Source organism: Microtus ochrogaster, unplaced genomic scaffold, assembly GCF_000317375.1.
Source record: "Microtus ochrogaster isolate Prairie Vole_2 unplaced genomic scaffold, MicOch1.0 UNK5, whole genome shotgun sequence".
NCBI classification, from domain to species: Eukaryota; Metazoa; Chordata; class Mammalia; order Rodentia; family Cricetidae; genus Microtus; species Microtus ochrogaster.
The window spans coordinates 17223407-17231825 of NW_004949103.1; positions in this window are offsets into that span (position 1 = coordinate 17223407).

The window sequence follows — 8419 nt, forward strand, 5'->3', positions numbered from 1 at the left end:
CCCCACCCAATCCCAAAAGCTTCAGACACGTGGGAAAAATACCCAAAGTTTTTGATACTTCCACAGTGTTGTTGGTTTGGATTCTGGCCACCCATGCGAAAATGTCAGAGTTCTCATTAAATGAAAGGAGATTTGATCACCTGGAGAGAGATTTTGGGGCCCTCCCCTTCTGAGCCTTCAAGGCACTAGTCAGGTCTAGTTCTTCCCCTTATCGCTGCCTTTCTCCTGCCTAAACTAAGAAATCCAACTTGTGGGGGAAAATGATTCTTAATGGTTGCTGGTTATGAAGGGAGGGGGATGCACGCGCCCACGTGTTTAATTGGCTCTACATAACTTAAAGACTGCGGATACCTCTTGTTCATAAAGAAAGGCTCCTTTTGGCCCGCCCTACCACGAGCCTCCATGAGCTGGCTGCTCATGAGTTTAGCTGGAGACAGAGACCTAATTGATCTTTAAGTTCTTTGCAAGGGCTTCCTGAAGAGCCTTGAGACCTGAGGTCCCCTGGGCCACTGGCCTCAGTTCTGTGGAAAAACAAGGCTCTGTCGCTTCCACTGCTTAGGGACGCTTCACATTCATCATTTCCCTGCAAAGGGCCAGGCAGCAGAGGGGTAGATGAGGGATTCAGGCCGCTTCCTCAATCTCAGCATGCTGTGTGTGTTAGCCGGTGGAGTTCCTGGGGTGTCCCTGCCACCTCCTCTAAACCCTCCCTGCCCAGCAGCAATCATGCACGCTCACGATCCGCCTCCAGCCCGGCTGGCTGCCAATCAGCCCGGCCACAGGGGGTGGAAGGAAGTTCCACTTCCCGCTGAACCGCGCAGAGGTGCTCCGAGCCACTGAGTGAGGCTGATGACCGCCTGGCAGGCTCCGGGACGCAATTGTCACCCGGAGCAGTCGCACGCCTGGGCTGATTGGCTTGGGCGTTGCGGGAGGCAGTGGCGGGGAGAGGAGGAGGTGGTGGAAGGGGGAGGTTGAGAGAAGGGGGCTGAGATGCCAGGGCGAAAAGGGAAGAACTGGGAAAAGAGCTGGAGGGGGCAAGGGACCCAGGAAAGGGCGGGGCCCACGCGTCTGATGAGAGACCAGAAAGTAAAGAGAACCTCAGGAGGAGAGTCAAAAACCTCGGGCGTCAGAAAAAATTCAACCCAAGCCCTGTGGGAAATGGAGAGGGCCCCAGCCACAGAAGGAGTTAAACGGAAAAGTCAAACAAAGTCACTTGGCGCTCAGATCACTCAAATATGTTGTACTTATTGATAATGTGTTTCATCTGTTCTGCGGGGGCTGGGGACCATGATTCAGCACAAATTTGATGTAAATTTATGGAAATAGAAATGCAGAGAGGCTGTAAGCTCCAAGCTGCCAGCGGGTTGGCTGCATGGCCCTCAGCGAGGGTAGGTGACTGCTCTCTGTACTCGGGGAGCTGAAAATAGAACCGTTTGGCTTGAGGGCCACTGGCCTTTCCTGCAGGCCTGCAACAGGACTGACCCTGTCGCTCTGGAAAACTTAGGGGAAAAAAAGTTTAAAAGCTGATGACTGTCCAAAATAGGATCACCTCCATTGGCCTCCTGTCTCGGTTCTGACTGAGGGTGGGGGAGCGATTTTTACCCAGTGGTGCTGGACAGGCTTGAGTGAATAGGAAGGGGGCTGGGAGGAAGAGAATTGCCATTCTCAAGAACCTACTGTGTGCAGAGAATTAGCTACTGAAGTGACAGGCATATTTTTCCTTCTGCGCAGTGAGAGAATCATTTGACAGAGAGGGTGAAAGGTGGTATTCCATAGAACTGTCTGGAGCTGGTAAAAGGTTTACTGGCCATTAGGCTGTCCTTTATAATTGCAGATGGGAGATTTCTGTCCCCCCACACCTCATAGCAGGTCATGACACTTGTCTATTAATGTGGCTATCCCAAGTCAATAGCAGTCTCTCTGGCCTGGCTGTAGCCGAACATTGCCAGCAAGCTTTCATGGTCTAGGAATTACTTCTCTGGGCCAGACCTTGCTTTGTAGTCTGCAATTCAATCTAAACAGTAGAATCAACACATCAAGGGCAGGGAAGTATCTCAGAATGCTTAGCCAACAGAGATGAGCCTCAGACATCATCCCCAGGTCTGCCAAAATAATAATAATAATAATAACAATAGTAATAGTAATAATAATAAGACTCCAAGATGCAGCCGAAGGCTAGGTCAAAGGGTATCATTTTTCCCTTCATTCCTTATTGTTTAAAATATATTATTTGTTTTTATTTTATGTGTCTGAGTGTTTGCCTGCATGTATGTAAGTGCATTGTACGATGTCTTGTCCCTGTGGAGGCCAAAGGGGGATGCTGCATCCCCTGGAACTGGAGTCAGTAAGCCATTATGTGGGTGCTGAGAACCAAACCTTGGTCCTGACCTCTTAACCTCTAAGCCAGCGTTTGTCAACCTGTGTGGGTGGTGACCATTGGAAGACATATTTCTGATGGTCTTAGGAGCTGAAATACCACTCAGCAGCAGAATCACAGTTATGACATGGCGAGGAAAATAATGTTATGGCTGGGGGTCAACATGACATGAGGAGCCATGTTGAAGGGTTAGGAAGGTTGAGAGTCACCCTTCCAAGTCATCCCTCCAGTCCCCCTCCCCTCATTCCAGCACTGATCCTGCTTTCTGCCAAAGCTACATTTGTTTCTGAGGGCACAGGGAAGGGCTTCTGGGAGCTTGAGCTTCCAGGGCTGGTCTGATCCGAATGTAGACAAAGAGGAGGTTATCTCAAATCCAAGATCATGGCTTGTGGGGATGGTAAGGCAGATGTTTAATAGATTGAGTATGATCCCATCACGTTTAGGATAACTGCCAGCTTGTCATTTTCTCTGACATCGCAGCAAATGTCTTATCTTAGAGAGGGAAGCGCTTGTATGAACTTTCTGTGTCTTCGCATAGCACGTGGTTGCCACTTACTAAGCCCATTCTTCCCATGAGATAGAAAAAAACAACATTAAGACGATGTGCTAGCTGGTTTTCATGTCAGCCTGGCACAGGCTACAGTGATCTGGGAAAAGAGAACCTCAATTGAGTGGGTGGGCCCATCGCGCAGATGACAGTGCAGATCCTAGATGCGTGGTCCTAGATTAAGAAAGCAGGCTGGGCAAGCAAGCCATGAGGAGCAAGCCAGTAAAGAACACTCCTCCATGGCCTCTGTATCAGTTCCTGCTTTGAGATCCTGCCCTGACTTCCCTGGAAATGGATCACAAACAAAAATAAAATATCCCTCCCCAAAGTTACTTTTGGTCAGGGTATTTATCACAGCAATAGAAAGCTAACTAAGACAGCTGATACAAGAGCCTTAGTGGTGACTCCTTTGACAAACAGGGCCATTAATTCACTCAAATGTGGTTTCTTGAGCATGTCTTAGGTGTTAGGATCCGGTGCAGTAACCTCAAACCTCTCAGAGGGGTAGCAGGTAGATCTCCAGCAGTGGAACACCGAGTTAGGAGTGGATGCTGCAGATACATGACATACAATCAATATGATAAAGGTGAAAATGGGGGAGGGACACTCAGTGAGTGAAAGTGTTTGCCTTGTGAGTGTGAGGACCTGAATTCAGTCCCCAGATCCGTGTTAAAAAAAAAAATACTTCTTTAAACATAATTTTAAAATGCTTGGGGGCCTACAGAGATGGCTCGGCAGTTAAGACCACTTCCCTTTCTTCCACAGGACCTGAGCTCAGGTCTCAGCATTCCTACCAGACAGCTGAAAAACATCTGGGACTCCAGGTCCAGCAGATCCAACTCCATCTTCCGGCATCTGTGAGGATCCACACACGAATAGCACACACACACACACACACACACGCGCGCACACACACACACACACACACACACACACACACACGAAATGTTTTTAAAAAGTCTGTATGAAGTTGCATGTATGTATTCCAGTTCTAGGGATGCGATCCCGGGGGCTTACCTAGCCAGCCTAATCTACTTGGCAATCACCAGATCCACGAGAGACCTGGTCTTAGAAAACCAAGGTGGGTGACTCCTGAGGAACAACAGTTGAGATCATCCTCTGGCCTCCACATGTGTGGACACACACCTGCATTTGCACACACACGAACACTCATGCACACATTTTTAAAGGGGTAAATGTTATGCTGGTTGTATGTCTATGTTTTTAGACTCTGGAGAGAACAATGTTTCAAAGCAGAAAACCAGGTCCCTTTAAAGATAAAGGGAAGGGAAGACAGAAGACTGTAGAGACACAGCAAGCGTGAGACGGGAAAATCTATTCACCAACCCCTGGAATGTTTGCCAAGGAGTGAGCAATGACCCCTGAGTAAGATGTGATGTAGTGGCCAGACAAAAAGTAAAACAAACAAACACCAGTGGGCTGGACAGTGAGAGAAGGAGCCTGAACAGCATAGCCTCTGTGTTTAGCCTCCTTGTTTCTACAGTGGGTAGATTGAACCAAATGATCTGGAAATTCTAAGGCTCCCTGAGATAAGTTTACATTTGTCTGGGACTCTATAGAAAGCCCATTGAAAGTGCTGTAGCTGCTCTCCAAAGACAGATTCTAGAACCTCCACAGTCAGCTTTTTTTATGTTGCTGTGATAAGAAGCCATGGTCAAGGTGTCTTGGTTATTGTTCTATTGCTGTGAAGAGACACCATGACCATGGCAACTCTTAGAAAGAAAAGCATTTAATTGGGAACTTACTATGGTGTTAGAGGGTTAATCGTTTTATCGTCATTGTGGAAAGCAGACAGGCACGGTGCTGGAGCAGTAGCTAAGGGCTTTACATCCTGATCCACAGGCAGGAAAAAAAGAGTGACATTGAACCTGGTTTGGACTTTTGAAACCTCAAAACCCCAATGCCATACCTCCTCCAACAAGGTCACACCTTTTAATCTTTCCCAAACAGTCCCACCAACTGCGGGCTAAGCATTCAAACATTGGAACCTATGGAGAGAAGTGGCATTCCCCTTCAGACTACCCCCAGCAACTCACAGAAGAAAGAATTTATTTGGGCTTTTGGTTCCAGAAAGGTAAGAGCCCATCGCCTCTTGGAGGGGAAGTGTGGAGGCCAGCAGGCATGGTGGATAAAACAGCAACTGAGAGCTCACATCTTAAACCACAAACCGGAAGCTGAGAGACTGAACTGGGGCGGTACTTGGCCTTGAAACCTCAAAGCCTGCCTGAGATTTTACAAGCACTTGGCAGGTGTCACCTCATTGAACCTTCATAAAACTATGTCATCATAGATAATGATCCCAGGCCTCATATTCAGCAAAGCAACATCCTGGTTGCTGTGATCAGATATCTGAAACAATGTATAGGAATAAAGACCTGCGTTGGCTCAGAGTTTGAGAGGTTTGGGTCCATGGTCAGTTGGCTCTCCTGTTTCTAGACTGTGGTGAGACAGGGCATCCTGTCAGGATGAGACTCTTTATTCCAAAGCTGCTCACCCCTTTGTGGCAGGAAGCAAAGAGTTGGAGGGAACCAGAATGAGATAAAACTCAGAAGAAGCACCCTCCCCTAAAACCTATTACTCCCAACAAGACCCCCACCTCTAGACGTTTCCATCCCTTCCCAATAATATCATCAAGCTATAAATCTACCCATGGATAAATCCATGATGAGAGAGACATTGTGATCCAGTTACTTGTTCACGATTGGAACCGCCCGCTGGGACCCAAGCTTTCAGGATGCGAACCTGTGAGTGACACTTCCTATCCAAACTACAAAGGTAGGCATCCTGGCTAGTTTTATAGAAACTTGACACTAGCTAGAATCATCAGAGGGGAGCGAGGGAGCCTCTATCAGAAAATTGTTTCCAGCCTGACAGTGGTGGCGCACGCCTTAAATCCTAGCGTTTTCGAGGCAGAAGCAGGCAGATCTCAGTGAGTTTGAGGCTAGCCTGGTCTATAAAGTGAGTTCCAGGGTATCCAGGACTGTTATAAGAGAAACCCTATCTCAAAAAAAGAAGAAAGCTCATGGGGCATTTTCTTGATTAGTGATTAATGTGGGTGGGCTCAGCTCATTGTTGGGGGTAGTCCTGGGTTCTGTAAGAAAGTAGGCTGAGGAAGCCATGGGGAGCAAGCCAGAGGTTCCTACCCTATTTGAGTCCCTGCCCTAACTTCCTTCAGCGATGAGCAGTGATGTGGAAGTATAAGTCAAATAAACCGTCTCCTCCCCAAGTTGTTTCATGGTGTTTCATCACAGCAATAGTAACCCTAACTGAGACAGTAGGTTAAAGCCTGGAAGGCTATGTTGGCTGGAGAAATATCAAAAGCACTTCCATAGATGTTAGGAAATAACAGTTGCTCCACTACCCTTCAAGAATCCCCTCTCCTCATTCCTGTCTCTGGTGAGTACCTCAGCCCAGGGGACACCCAATTAGGCACTCCTCAGGGCCTCCTTTCCTAAGAATTCTCTATAGTTCTCCATAAGCGCCTTCCTCTCCATGTGTCTCCATATCCTGAGTCACCAGAGCCCTGAAGAGGAAGAAAGGGCCATGGTGCGGGTGGGGTTTGGACCTCAGAAAGTCAATGTTTGGTGGGAGTCTTACTACCCAGCACCCGTGCTGGTCCTCGGGAGCTATTGCAATAAATGTGGGCCTGCGGGGATAGAGGCTTCTGCCAGGCACCCATGGATTGGTGAAGATTCGGTGTCCTATCCGCATTCAGAAGAGATGAGCCAGGATTTTAAAGAGCCTTAGGCGACTCCACCGGAGGCACATAGCTGGTGAGAAGTGCGTCTGTGCAGCTCACCATTGTACTAAGCCAGTATGTTAATTCCTTGGGGACGGTGTGACCCTAAGCTGGGTTGTTTTTGTTTTGTTTTGTTTTGTTTAATTTTTTCAGGGTTTCTCTGTAGCTTTGGAGCCTGTCCTGGAACTAGCTCCTGTAAACCAGGCTGGCCTCGAACTCACAGAGATCCGCCTGCCTCTGCCTCCCAAGTGCTGGGATTAAAGGTGTGCACCACCACCGCCCGGCTAGCTGGGTGGCTTTAACAGACAATTTGGTTGTCCTTCAGTTCTAGATGCATGACGTTCAAAGTGTTGACTAGGTCAGTTCAGAGGCCTCTTCCATGACTTGTTATCTATCTCTACTCTGTCTTTCCGCATCATCCTGTGTCTAAATTTCCCTCTTTTCTAGGGATGCTGGTCATATTATACTGGTGCCCACCTGTTGTAGAATGACCTCATTTTAACTAATTACATCAGCAATGACCTGATTGCCGAAGAAGGTCACTTTGGAGTACTAAGTGTCAAGATGATTCAGCGTATGAATTGAGAAGGGTGTCACAACCCATAATGCCTGCTGCATTTTCAGTGTGATCTCTTCCTGTCTCTCTACGGCTGTTGCATCCTGTTGAATACTTAGTCATCCCCAGGGCTTTCGCGGCTTGACCTCAGCCAGAAGACGCCCTAGTGGGAACCTGCACCGTATTTATTTGCCCTCACCCCATGCAACGCACTTATATTTGTCCTACCAGCCCATTCTGACACCTGATTGGAGGCTGTGAAATGGGCATTTTTGGACTAGTTTGCTGTTTTGTTTTGTTTTTCATGCCTCTCTGATGTCGTCAAGCTCACTGCTGGTCCTACAATCAGTAGCTGGCCCATGGCTCGGCCTTCCTCCCTGTACTCATTCACTGGACTATGGCTTACGAGACCCTGGGTTGCCACACACATCTGAAGAGTCCCTTCCTAGCTCCAAGGAGCCACCTTAAAGGTTCTCTCTGCCAAGCACTGTGGAGGACTCTACCTCCAGAACTTGTCCCTCCCCAGGTCTCGGGCTCCACTCTGTGTCTGTGACGTAACCGTCTGCTTTCCCGCACGCCTTTGAAACGCAGTCACCTTGGTCTTAGATGCAGCGTCCTCAGACTTGAAAATTCATTGGACCAAAAATGTCTACAACTTATTCTCTTCCCCTTAGATTTTCTTTTTGTATTGATTTTCCATTTTTAGCACAAGATTGATCACCAGCAAAATACCAATTTACATACAGATTCTGCTAAACTCAGCACCCTACATACTTGGAACTTTTTCGTCCATAAACCAATTTTTTAAAGAGAGCACTTCTATTATGAGAAGCATCTCTAGGGACAATCAGGGCTCCAGGGAACAGACCCAGGGGCACATCCAGGTGAGAGCCCAGCTGACTTGTAGGTATGGTAAGTCAAGAGCCAGGGATGCACGTGAGTAGGCTAACACGTTACTTAGCTCAATGGCTAACTGACATCATGAACTGACAAGCTTTGGTCATTTGGTTACCTTAGAAGGTCATTCAGTTGGAAAGTCAGGTGCACACCTTTAATTCCAGTACTTGGGAGCCAGAGGCAGGTGGATTTCTATAAACTCAAGGCCAGCCTGGTCTACAGAGTGAGTTCCAGCTAGGGCTACACAGAGAAGCCCTGTCTCAAAAAACCAGAGAGGGAAAGAGA